Source organism: Narcine bancroftii, chromosome 8 (assembly GCF_036971445.1).
Source record: "Narcine bancroftii isolate sNarBan1 chromosome 8, sNarBan1.hap1, whole genome shotgun sequence".
NCBI classification, from domain to species: Eukaryota; Metazoa; Chordata; class Chondrichthyes; order Torpediniformes; family Narcinidae; genus Narcine; species Narcine bancroftii.
Genome location: NC_091476.1, coordinates 169,749,436 through 169,762,606, shown reverse-complemented (window position 1 = coordinate 169,762,606; position 13,171 = coordinate 169,749,436). Strand labels below are relative to the sequence as shown.

Here is a 13,171-nt window from a genome sequence, read left to right as displayed (position 1 = left end):
TGGATCTGTACGATCACAGGTACCACAGCAGGCAAGTGGGGCTCGGGACAGACACTGCCGTTTAATATATGGGGCTGGGAACCACAGCAGGGAAGTGGGGCTCAGGTCAGACACTGCCGTTTAATATATGGGGCTGGGAACCACAGCAGGGAAGTGGGGCTCAGGTCAGACACTGCCGTTTAATATATGGGGCTGGGTACTGTAGAGCTCGTTGAAAGAACCAAAGACTTGTTGATCCAAACCAAGGCTTTTATTAGCAAAAGACAGGAGCTCTTCACAGGTGGCCGACCAGTCCGGAATGATCCGACCTGGCTAGGGACACAACCCTTTAAGGCCCAGACAGTAGGTGTGGCTTAGCTCTCAGCCAATCGCTGTAAGCACAGTCTAGATACTGTAACTATATACACTATATACATTGGTGATAGATCCAAATATGAAGCTGACTGTGGCTCCAGGATGGCAAAGGCAACCCCATTGATGCTATGTTGAAAGAATCTGAAGTTATCATCTTGGCATTATTGCCCTCCACCCATTCTCTTAATCACTCTAAAATTTCCTCTTTGTTGCTCCATTTTGTCACCAGCTACTGATTCTCCCAACCAAGGGCAGCACAGTTAAGTGTTGCAGACAGTCCAACACTATTGCAGGGCAAGCGACCTGGGATCAAATCCAGTGATGTCGGTAAGGAGTTTGTATGTTCTCTATGTGCCCTGCATAGTTTTCCTCCGGGTGCTCCAGTTCCCTTCCATATTCCAAGAATGTGTGAGGTTTGAAAAATAATTGGTCACATGGGTGTATTTGAGCGACATGGAGTCATGGGCCAGAAAGGCCTGTTAGGATGCTATATCTCTTAAACAAAACAAAAAAAACCATTATGAGAATTTACCAGCTAAAACAAATTGTTTAGTTTCTGGATAAGCATTAAAATGTAAGAGAAGTCAAAACGTGAATGGAATCCAATTTGCCCATCAACTTGGATCTGAGTATTAAGATTTTTTTCTACACAGGATAAGTCAAATAACTGGAGAGTGATTAGGGCAAGGCCATGCCATCAAATACATTTAAAAGACCATTTAAGAGACTTTTAAACAGACACACATCAGCAAGGCCTAGAAGCATACTGTTTGTTAGATTGTTGAAAATGGGCCAAAAGGTCAGCGTAGACATTGTGGGACAAAAGGGGCATTTCATTTGCATGATTTATGACTCAGTGACTGAGTGTTCTTGTTGTGACAGTTAAAGGAGACTAATAATGTTATTTCTGTAAATAGAACATTGGTAGTGAATTTTGATTTTTCCTTTTACGTTTAAGTCTATTTATTTATTCTACCACTGTGTAATGGAAGATATTCTCTTTTGAAAGTAATAGAGGTCTGAATGCTGATGGAATAATTTTGTTTAGACTGGAAAAACAAACTTTAATGAGCAATAACCTTCGAGTTTGATATAATTTTACCTGGGCTTAAAACACATTCTTTAATTTCCAAACATTATGTATGTAACATCACAACAAACATAATTAAAGGTTTGTCTCAGCATGTAGACGCTCGTATGATATTCATTGCCTACCAACTTATATTCATGTTAATATTTTCTTGGAAACTAAATGAAGCAAATTCTACCACAAACTACCTGAGTAACCAATAGGACAACGGTGACAGAAGTTACATTGTTTTGCTTTACCTCTGCGGAACCAAATCAATCAGAGCTCTAAATTTTCAAAAATAAGAGGAGAGGCAACAAAAGATAACTTCTGCATCCTAACTATGAATAATCTTTGATCTCCATTTTTTATAATGAGAGGAAAAAAGAATTAATATTTTTAACAAGGTTTAACGTGTTTAGATTTGCAAATTACATTGTCTCTTTGTGTGTTAACCTTTATTCATGAAGCAAGAAGGACATGCCAGTAATTTTTAAAAAAGATCTTTAAATCTTCCAGGCACAGTTAATAACCTGATTCATTAGCTGATATTAATCACAATTTACTGATGTCCGCCACAATTTGATCCCTGCTTAAGTATACTTACCTTGATCGCGGTATCTCAGGGAGCGTGCATAAGCAGAGAGGAGTAAAATGAGAGGTAAAGACTTTGGCAGATGTCTCATACCCCTTGGTAGCTATTTCATGCAAAATTTGTTGGAGCAGAGAGCAGGTTATATGGTGTTCTGGTACAACTTATGCAATTGATACATTTCCAAAAGCACTTTAGCTGTTCTTGATTTTACAACGGTGTCACCTGTTCTAATCAGATGCCAGCATTGGCCCCACATCACCCCATCCACCCTGTATAACTCATTTTCTTTCATGTGACATCTTTGTTTCTCTTGCCTGTCTCTCCCTTTATCACGTAACTGCCTCAGTCCATCATCCTTTGCCCTTTGCAAGTTCACCAGTCCCTTACTAGCCCCTGCCCAACCCTCCTCAGCCAGTCCTCATCGTACTGGCTTTATATATCTTCTGCAGTGTCAGGCATGATGAATAGTTCTGATCTGAGCTGTTGACCATCCTTTCTCTTCCACCAACTCTGCTCATCGAGCTCCTCCAGAAAATTATTTTATACTTCTGACTTTATCCCTCGTCTGATGCAAGGGATAATTCAGAGATTGAACATTTTCATTTCATATGAGCCTTGACTTTAAGAAACTCATTGGATGGATAAGAAGGCATCATGCTCCTCAAGAGTTGGACTGTCAACTAGTATCTGATGTAGAAAGCTTGGAGAAGAGAACTCATGCAGAAGTTATCTTTTGTTGCCTCTCCTCTTCACTTATCTCTTACGAAGGCTGCCAAAGAAGGAAGACTCTCCACTGATAGCCACCTAAGAGTGGAGATAAATTCTGCACAATAAACATAGGGATCAAGGAATGTGCCTTCTTCATGCCCATTCATTGCATGACGTGTTATTCAGTACATCTGTGTGGTACGTTGTTTTATGTGCCCAGTGGTATCTGCCTGGCTTATTAGCTGCATGCATCTGCAACTGCTAAATGCTAGTTAATCTGTTGCTTGCCCTGTGGTGCTCCAGCAGTGTGGAGATGGTGGAGGAGATGTTCTTACCAACCCTCATTAATTGTGGTCTGGAATGAAATGTGATAATTCAAGGAATGGAAGAATACATCATCATCATCAGGGCCCATCCCTTCACGAGCGAAGTTGTAGCTCTTCTGCCCTCGCAGAACTTTCTGTAGTTGTCGGCAGATTGTGATGTGCCACTGCGAATCGCGGAATGCCATGCAGTGTGATTTTTTTTGTGAGGCCCTCCCAGTCAGTACGATTGACATGGAATGACTGGAGATCGTGCTTGATTGCATCTTTGTAGCGAAGACATGGGAGGCCAACACGTGAATACTTGATAGAGCAAATATTATGTAATGCAAATTAAGTAAAGGGGAAAGTAATGAACGTGGTATATTTAGATTTTCAGGAAGCCTTGGATGAGGCTCAACATAAGAGGATGTCCAACTAGGTTGGAGTACATGGAATCCAGAGTAATATGCAGGTATGGATTGGAATTGATTCACAGACAGGAAGTGGGATAACGTTTATTTCTCAGTATGCCGGTTCTACTGTAATAACCAGTGCTTGGATATCATCTGCTTATCGAGTAGCAACAGTTTTTCTGATGGGATCAAATAACATATTTCCAAGTTTACTGATATTACAGATTTTCTTAATTGCCTATGGCAACTGCATGTTAATGTTCAGTGACTTATTCACAAGAACATCTTTGAGGATCATAGTATAAATTAGTAGATTGTAGATTGGATTGTAATTTGGAAAGAAACTTGAGAGATGCTTCCACAGGCATATGGACAAACTAAATAAATGGAGGAGAGCAGGGCAGATGAAATATATTGTGACTTCAGGGCGAAAAGCAAACATGCAAGGTATTTTTTTAGTGGTAACGCATTGAGAAATATTAATGCTCAAAGATGTTCTTGTAACCATTGAGCTCATCAAGAGTATCAAGTTCCATGGAGTGAATTTGGCGGAGAATCTCACCTGGTCCCTTAACACCAGCTCCATAGCCAAGAAAGCCCAGCATCACCTCAACTTCCTGTGAATGCTGAGGAAAGTCCATCTCCCACCCTCCATCCTCCCCACATTTTACAGAGAACATCCTGTGCAACTGCATCACTGCCTGGTTTGGAAGCTGTAACTCCTCTGACTGCAAGGCCCTACAGAGGATATCAGTAGCAGAAAAGATCATTGGGAGCTCTCTCCCTACCATGAAGGATATCTACCACACTCAATGCAGGCAAAAGGCAATAAACATTGTGAAGGACTCCACACATCCCTCAAGTAAACTGTCCTCCCTTCTGCCATCTGGTAAGAGGTAATGCAGCACTTGGGCCTCTATGTCCAGATTGGGCAAGAACTTTTTCCCCCAAGCCATCAGACTCCTGAACTGCCAGTACATTTGGGGATTGGGTACCATGGAATGTTAATGTATGTGTTAAATATTTTAAATGAGTTTAACTTCTATTCTAACCGATATTTATTTATGTAAATATGCTTTGTGGTCCTGGAGCAACGCTATCTTGTCTTTACCATGCGAGCAACAAATAAAGATGACTTGACACAAGTTACTGAACATTAACAAGCAGTTATGACAGCCAATTAGGAGGGCCTGTTGGACTTTATTACTTGAGAATTTGTGCACAGAAGTGAAGATATCTTAGGGCAATTATATAGAACCATGGCGAGATTTCACCTGGATCCGACCTACAAAGAGGGAATGTAACAGATTCACTGAGCAGGTATCTGGAATGGCAGGTTTTCTCTGCGAGAATAGGTTGATTAGATTAGCTTCCCCTTATGGTTAGAGAAATGACTGACAATCTCATAGAAAATACTTGTAGAATTCAAGAAGTTGAATAGAGTGAAGATGTTTTCCCTGGCTTAAGAATCTGGAACCAGGGGTAAATATGAGGAGAAATTTCTTCTCACAGAGGGTGGTAAATCATCGTTATTCATTTCCCAAGAGAGCTGAGGCAACTCTGCAGTCAAGTTCATTCAATGCAGATATTAAGGGAATGTCACACAGGGAATAATGAAGGCAAATATTGAGAAGGAAGATCATCCATGATCTTAGTGAATGGTGAAGCAGGCATGAAAAGTCAAATGGCCTACACTACTAATTCTTGTATATTGGGGCAGGGGATGGAGAGAACAACAACTGCTCTGAATTATGATAGGACCTTCCTCGTGTGTAACGGAACAACACTGTAAGTTATATTTATCAGAAATGAATTGAATTTATTTATAAAGCAGCTGTTATGTATTTGTAAAACAAATGTAAAAGTGGAATATCTCAGACAATGTTAGAAGCATAGATACTTTACCAGAAGTGTTTTTTTTTTCTCTTTCAACTCCATGTCTGTATCTCTTTAACATCTAACACAATTAATGCTCAAGCTTTCAGGTAGAATGGTACTTTAGTATGCTTGATAGTACGATCGCAGTAGAATTCAAGCAGGCAATTCATAATTGAATGCTTCTGTGAAGCTGATTCTTCGAGCACCTGGGACCTTGTTATTCCCTGCAAAACTCCTATTCAGCAAAGCAGTTACACACTCAAAAGGTTTTCCATTTTAAACTAAGCCGAATGACTGCTTAGAACAAAAAAAAAGCCAGGACCTCATCAGAGTCACATAATGAAATGTCAACTCTATTCATTGTTATTATGTAAGGCAAGAGATAATAATACATTCAGTAAGATATTAAACATGAACAATGTCGTAATAAAGTCTTGCCAGTTTTAACTTGTTACAGTTGCTGAACAGAAACATTATGTAAGGTGACATCTTGATGAGCTGCATAACTCCTTATAATTTGACCTCTAGCTTGTTTGAAATTGAATTGTAAAAGTTAAACAAAGCATATTCCGAGAAGTACTCGGCTTGTTTTCTTTGGCCTTGATCCACTGGCAAACTGTAGCATTTTTCATTATCTAAATCAAATGACAATAATTATTTGTATTTAAACTCATTCTAAATTAATTTGGCATTTGAAGGTTTCACTGTTTGTTGAACTGTATTTAACCCTTGCATAGATACAGAGAACCTTTATAACAAAAGAAAATCAGTTTTAATATCAATCCAATATATTGGAAATACTCAACAGGCAGAGGAAATTGCATCAGAGTGAGTTATCAATCCAATATTTGTGTAAACCCAGCAAAGCACCAAGTTGGATTTCAATTGACTTTGGATTGAAATCAGACAGCAGTAGTGAAAGTTTTACTTTGGAGTTTACATATTCATTTGAGATGTTGAGCCTGATGTATCTTTTTGGTGAACTTTATAACTGTTAAATTCTGTGCACAGTATAAGAATGGCCTGCAACCAGTGAACTTGGAGGATTGAGAAGTGAGATTGGACTGTGAACCAAAGAACTTTTCTGAACTTACACACTCATTACATACATGTGCACTTAGAATTAGAAAGGGGTTAAGTTAGGTTAGTTAAATCAATGGAGATAAGTTAAAGTGTGATTCTGTTTTCATGTTTAAAGATAATTAAAATAAACTTTTGTTTAAGTAAGCATTTGTCTTGGTGAATATCTATTGTTGCTGGGTTTTGGCATCCTCTGGGCTCGTAATAGTAGTAAGGGGATTGCCCTTAGGAGCCAGGGTCAGCTGTATAGTTTGAAAGGCTTCCTAATTTTTTTGATATCAGAAACAGTATCTTTAAGATTTTCTGGCTTGCCCAGCATTGGGTCCAATTTTCCTGTATGTTTCTATGGCTTCTGAGTTCCATTTTTTTTGCATTAAAGAGTTCAAAATCTGTTTTGAGCATGGCCACCACAAGTCTGTGTTTTGACCAATATCATTATGTAGGTGGGTGCACCATCTGCTTGTAATTGATGTCCATTCCTATCTCCGTTATTGGAATCACTGGAATCCAGTCAGTGTTTTCGAAACATAAACAACAGCTAAATATTTTGGCCAAAATGTTGTCAGGAGCTGATCAAAACAAAATAGATCTTGATAGTTTTTGGGTCAAGGTGGAGAATGGCTGTTTCAAGTCTTATTTTGGCACTTGCTGCATATGAAAATAGTTTTATGCAACATGATTTATTATGAAAATGGCAGATGCTAGAAAATTGAAATAAAAAAATCAGAAAATATTGGAAATATTCTTCAAGTCAGGAAGAGAAAAAAGGGTGAAAGATCCGCCATCAGAACAGAGAGTTCAACCTGAAATGTTAACTGTTTCTCCTTCCACAGCTGTTGCCTGGCCCATTGAGTGTTTTCAATATCTTCTTGTTTACAGTAAGATCAACATTCAATCTGGAATGATAGTTAGCTTTATCTTTTTAAACATTTTGCAATGCTTCTTGCAAGCTCTTCAATCTTTCAGCCTCTAGCTTCAGCACAAGCTTCTTGTACAGCAGGAGGAAGTTTGTAAAATTGAAATAAATGTCAGGCCTTTGGAAGCCCTCTGCCAAAATAAATAATTATTTGCATTAAGTGCATTTCATTGAACAATGATACCTCAAGGGATTTGATCCCTGTCTTTTACTGAAATTATCTGTCTTGAATACATGCTAATGGCGTCAGGAACTAAATTAAGAAAAGCTTTTTTTTCAGGACACACTTCAGATAAAGAGAATCAATTTGTGATTGAGGATCAATGATCACTCACTTGAATATTATTTTCTTAATAAGATTGCTTTTAATAAAGAGCCGGTGATTTCATTTTTGGTTAGTGGACAAATAAATCTAATTCCCACCATTCTGTGTATCTAGATAAACCAATAATCTTTGTACAGTTTCAAGTAATATAATTGAGGATATAGATTTAATTATTGACATGATGCGTCAATCACTTTAGGACTCAATGCAGCCAGATTTATGATAAATTATATGATCAGACTAATGAGATGGATACAAAAGTCAAAACCTAATTAGAAAGAAATATTTAAAAATGGAGATACGTGTGAAAGTGAAATCAATTATATTTGTGTGTACGAGAATATTCTGAAAAGGATTTCTTGCAGAAGGAAAACAATGGAATTGAATTCTATCATTAACCTGTGCTCAGTTGTGAACGAATGTATTTGTTCTGTGAAGAGCTATTTCTTTCCTTTCTCTCTATTCTTCCTCTCCTCATATGTCTGTATAAAATCACGATTTGTTTAGCGGTTAGCACAACGCCATCACAGCACCAGCTACTTGTCCAAAAGGAGCTTGTGCGCTCTCCCCGTTGCTGTGTGGGTTGACTCCGAGTGCTCCGGTATCCTCCCTCATTCCATAAGGTTGGATCGGTCCCATGAGTATAGTTGGGTGACGTGGGCTTGTGCGCTGGATCTCCAAATGAATTTTTTTTTAAATGAGGATATAAAATTCTTCTAAGAATTGTGGTGGGAAGGAGAGTGCTTTGAGAGTATTTGTGGGTCAATGTGAGAATTTGTTTACAAGTTTGTTGTGGTCAGAATTGTGCACTTCCACGATGCAACAATGATGTAAAGCTACAAGGGTTTCTTTTCCATGATTTAATCATTTAGAATGTAATCATTTCATTCTGAGTTGGCATCTTGCTTTTAACTCTGGCCAATTTATTGTTCCATTTATTGAAAATGATGTCAGAGTAAAGTAATGATGCTCCCCACTGCCTATGGACTATTTCGGACTGCTGTGGACGACCAATCTTGTATCATTTGTGCTGTACTATTCTTGTGCATTGTGTGGGGTGCAATTTACATTGGCAAATGTTTTAAGGAAGCTGTCTGAAATACATATCCAGATGCACAAGATGATAACCACACATGTGTCAGAGAAGAACCATCTCCAATAACAGATGCTGTATCCACCCATCTTTGGCGGCAGCATTCCTCTTAAGTAATACTGCATTGCTCCAGATAAATATATCACCAAACAGTCCCAATGCCAGAGCTCGCTCCACAACCACAGTACCTTCAGCAAGATGACTGGAGGAGTTCAAAAAGATGATGTACTCCCTTCTTCTCCAGGGAAATTATGAATGTACTATAAATTCTGGCTTGCCCAATGACGCCAACATCCCCCTAAAAGAGAAATGAAAACCCAATCACATAATAATTAAATAGGAATTGTGTGTGCTTAGAAAATTTCATGAGGATTAAATTAAGTGCAATTTTTAATATTTGTTTAATTTAGGACACAGGCCCTCACTGACCACAAGTCCATGCTGCCCAAATACCCCAATTAACCTAAACCTCAGTATGTCTTGAAGGGTGGGAGGAAACCCCATAGACATGGGGAGAATGTAAAAACTTCTTACAGAGTGTGTTGGTTTTGAACCCAGGACGCTGGCGCTGTAATAGAGTTGCGTTAACTGCTATGGCAACTGTGCCGCCCGACACAGGCACTGCCCCTTTAAATAAACACTGGCTGCTCTAATATGAATTGTGCTTTTCCACTTAGTCTCCCACTGGATCTCTTGACATTGTTTTAAAAATTCTCTTTGAAACTACAATCATTTGAAAATTCATGACTTATTTGGGAATGGAGTTGTAGTATCTGTGTTTCTCAGGCTGGGATACAGCTTTCTGCAGATACCATCACGTGTTTTTCTCATGGTTATTCTCAGTTGTGTTTAATTCTTAAATAATGTAAAGTGAGCCTCGTAGAAACCCCTGAAGTCGCCAATGTCCGCGCTGAGCTGTGTTCGTTTGGCGAGGCTAGTCCACCACTCATTTTGGATCTCCCGGAGTTTGCGCTGAAGATGGCTGCATGCGCGACGGAAGGCTTGTTTCTTCTCTGGACAGGACGGCTTTGTAAGGTGAGCCTGGTGGGCAGCTCGCTTCTTTGCCAGCAGCTCCTGGATTTCCTGGCTGTTTTCGTCAAACCAGTCCTTGTTTTTCCTGGAGGAGAAGCCCAGTACCTCTTCAGTGGATTGCAGTATGGTAGCCTTCAACTGATCCCAGAGGGTTTCAGGGGACGGGTCCGTGAGGCGGGTTGCAACGTCGAGCTTTGCTTTGAGGTTTGCCTGGAAGTTTCCTCTCGCTTCGTCTGACTGCAGTTTTCCAACATTGAACCTCTTTCTGGGGGCTTTATTGTTCCTGGGCTTTGGCTTGAAGTGAAGGTTGAGCTTGCAGCGAACCAGCCGGTGGTCAGTGTGGCATTCCGCGCTAGGCATGACCCTGGTGTGGAGCACATCTCGTTTGTCACTTTCTCGCACCAGGATGTAGTCCAGGAGGTGCCAGTGTTTGGATCGGGGATGCATCCAGGTGGTCTTAAGGCTGTCCCTCTGCTGAAAAAGGGTGTTTGTAATGACAAGCCGCTGTTCTGCGCAGAGCTCCAACAGGAGGCGCCCATTGTCGTTGCACTTGCCGACACCATGCTTGCCCAGGATTCCTGGCCAGGTTTCTGAGTCTTTGCCGACACGAGCGTTGAAGTCGCCCAGGATGACAACCTTGTCGGCTGTAGGGGTACGTTGGATGAGGTTGCGCAGGTCGGTGTAGAACTTGTTCTTTTCTGCTGGTTCCGCCTGGAGGGTTGGAGCATAGACACTGATGAGGGTGATGTTACGCTTGTTTTGAAGTGGGAGTCGCATGGACATGATTCGGTCCGAGAGGCCTGTCGGAAGGTTTTCGAGTTTGGAGGCAATGAAGCTCTTGACCATGAAGCCTACACCAGATAGGCGTCGTTCATCCGAAGGCTTGCCAGACCAGTAGAGTGTGTAGCCCGCGCCGCGTTCTTGGAGGCTCTAAAGGCTGTGTACGGCCCCTCACCCCAAGTCCAAAGCCCGCTGCGCAGCTCAGACGGCAAAGTCCTCCTCAGCGACAAGATCTCCATCCTCAACCGATGGTCAGAACACTTCCAATCTCTTTTCAGTACCAACCGCTCAGTCCAAGATTCCGCCCTGCTCCAGCTCCCTCAACAGCCCCTAAGGCTAGAGCTGGATGAGGTTCCCACCCTGGATGAGACATATAAGGCAATCGAACAACTGAAAAGTGGCAAAGCAGCAGGTATGGATGGAATCCCCCCAGAAGTCTGGAAGGCTGGCGGCAAAACTCTGCATGCCAAACTGCATGAGTTTTTCAAGCTTTGTTGGGACCAAGGTAAACTGCCTCAGGATCTTCGTGATGCCACCATCATCACCCTGTACAAAAACAAAGGCGAGAAATCAGACTGCTCAAACTACAGGGGAATCACGTTGCTCTCCATTGCAGGCAAAATCTTCGCTAGGATTCTACTAAATAGAATAATACCTAGTGTCGCCGAGAATATTCTCCCAGAATCACAGTGCGGCTTTCGCGCAAACAGAGGAACCACTGACATGGTCTTTGCCCTCAGACAGCTCCAAGAAAAGTGCAGAGAACAAAACAAAGGACTCTACATCACCTTTGTTGACCTCACCAAAGCCTTCGACACCGTGAGCAGGAAAGGGCTTTGGCAAATACTAGAGCGCATCGGATGTCCCCCAAAGTTCCTCAACATGATTATCCAACTGCACGAAAACCAACAAGGTCGGGTCAGATACAGCAATGAGCTCTCTGAACCCTTCTCCATTAACAATGGCGTGAAGCAAGGCTGTGTTCTCGCACCAACCCTCTTTTCAATCTTCTTCAGCATGATGCTGAACCAAGCCATGAAAGACCCCAACAATGAAGACGCTGTTTACATCCGGTACCGCACGGATGGCAGTCTCTTCAATCTGAGGCGCCTGCAAGCTCACACCAAGACACAAGAGAAACTTGTCCGTGAACTACTCTTTGCAGATGATGCCGCTTTAGTTGCCCATTCAGAGCCAGCTCTTCAGCGCTTGACGTCCTGCTTTGCGGAAACTGCCAAAATGTTTGGCCTGGAAGTCAGCCTGAAGAAAACTGAGGTCCTCCATCAGCCAGCTCCCCACCATGACTACCAGCCCCCCCACATCTCCATCGGGCACACAAAACTCAAAACGGTCAACCAGTTTACCTATCTCGGCTGCACCATTTCATCAGATGCAAGGATCGACAATGAGATAGACAACAGACTCGCCAAGGCAAATAGCGCCTTTGGAAGACTACACAAAAGAGTCTGGAAAAACAACCAACTGAAAAACCTCACAAAGATAAGCGTATACAGAGCCGTTGTCATACCCACACTCCTGTTCGGCTCCGAATCATGGGTCCTCTACCGGCACCACCTACGGCTCCTAGAACGCTTCCACCAGCGTTGTCTCCGCTCCATCCTCAACATCCATTGGAGCGCTCACACCCCTAACGTCGAGGTACTCGAGATGGCAGAGGTCGACAGCATCGAGTCCACGCTGCTGAAGATCCAGCTGCGCTGGATGGGTCACGTCTCCAGAATGGAGGACCATCGCCTTCCCAAGATCGTGTTATATGGCGAGCTCTCCACTGGCCACCGTGACAGAGGTGCACCAAAGAAAAGGTACAAGGACTGCCTAAAGAAATCTCTTGGTGCCTGCCACATTGACCACCGCCAGTGGGCTGATAACGCCTCAAACCGTGCATCTTGGCGCCTCACAGTTTGGCGGGCAGCAGCCTCCTTTGAAGAAGACCGCAGAGCCCACCTCACTGACAAATAGCAAAGGAGGAAAAACCCAACACCCAACCCCAACCAACCAATTTTCCCTTGCAACCGCTGCAATCGTGTCTGCCTGTCCCGCATCGGACTGGTCAGCCACAAACGAGCCTGCAGCTGACGTGGACTTTTTTACCCCCTCCATAAATCTTCGTCCGCGAAGCCAAGCCAAAGAAAGAAAGAATGTAAAGTGATTGATCGTACTTGGAGACTTCTGTGGAGAACAAACACTCTTTTATTAGCTTAAAATTAATGGCCGGTATCTACAATGGTCTTCAGGTAAATTGGAGGTACGGCAGGAAAGCAGGGTTTATATCGGGATCGGTGGGGTCGGAGCCGAGCAGAGGGGCTGGTCGTCTAATCTACCCATAGACAGTGAATTCCAGTTCACTGCAAATATTCTGAGGTCTCATTGCACTGATCTGGGAAAAAAAAGGGGAGTTCACCAATCTATCCAATATTTATCTCTCAACCACCAACTTTAAAATCAGTTTTGGTTTTATTTTCTCCAACAATTCTATGCTGATGTCCAGCATCTGGAATTTTATTGTATCATTAAAGATGTATATGACCATTAAGATGTATATGCTGCATGAGAACGTCTCTATGCAAATTAACTCTCGTATTTCCACAGGCACACTGCAACT

The 13,171-nt window shown here is 42.0% G+C and overlaps 1 long non-coding RNA gene across 1 annotated transcript in view; it reads left to right on the top strand.

The window, feature by feature from the left end:
* The window catches only part of LOC138741943 (uncharacterized), a 54,712-nt gene that overhangs the window by 21,570 nt on the left and 19,971 nt on the right, over positions 1–13,171 (top strand). The window contains exon 2 of the long non-coding RNA XR_011343910.1: positions 584–681. This is a non-coding gene — a long non-coding RNA (uncharacterized lncRNA). The remainder of the gene's footprint in view (positions 1–583; positions 682–13,171) is intronic.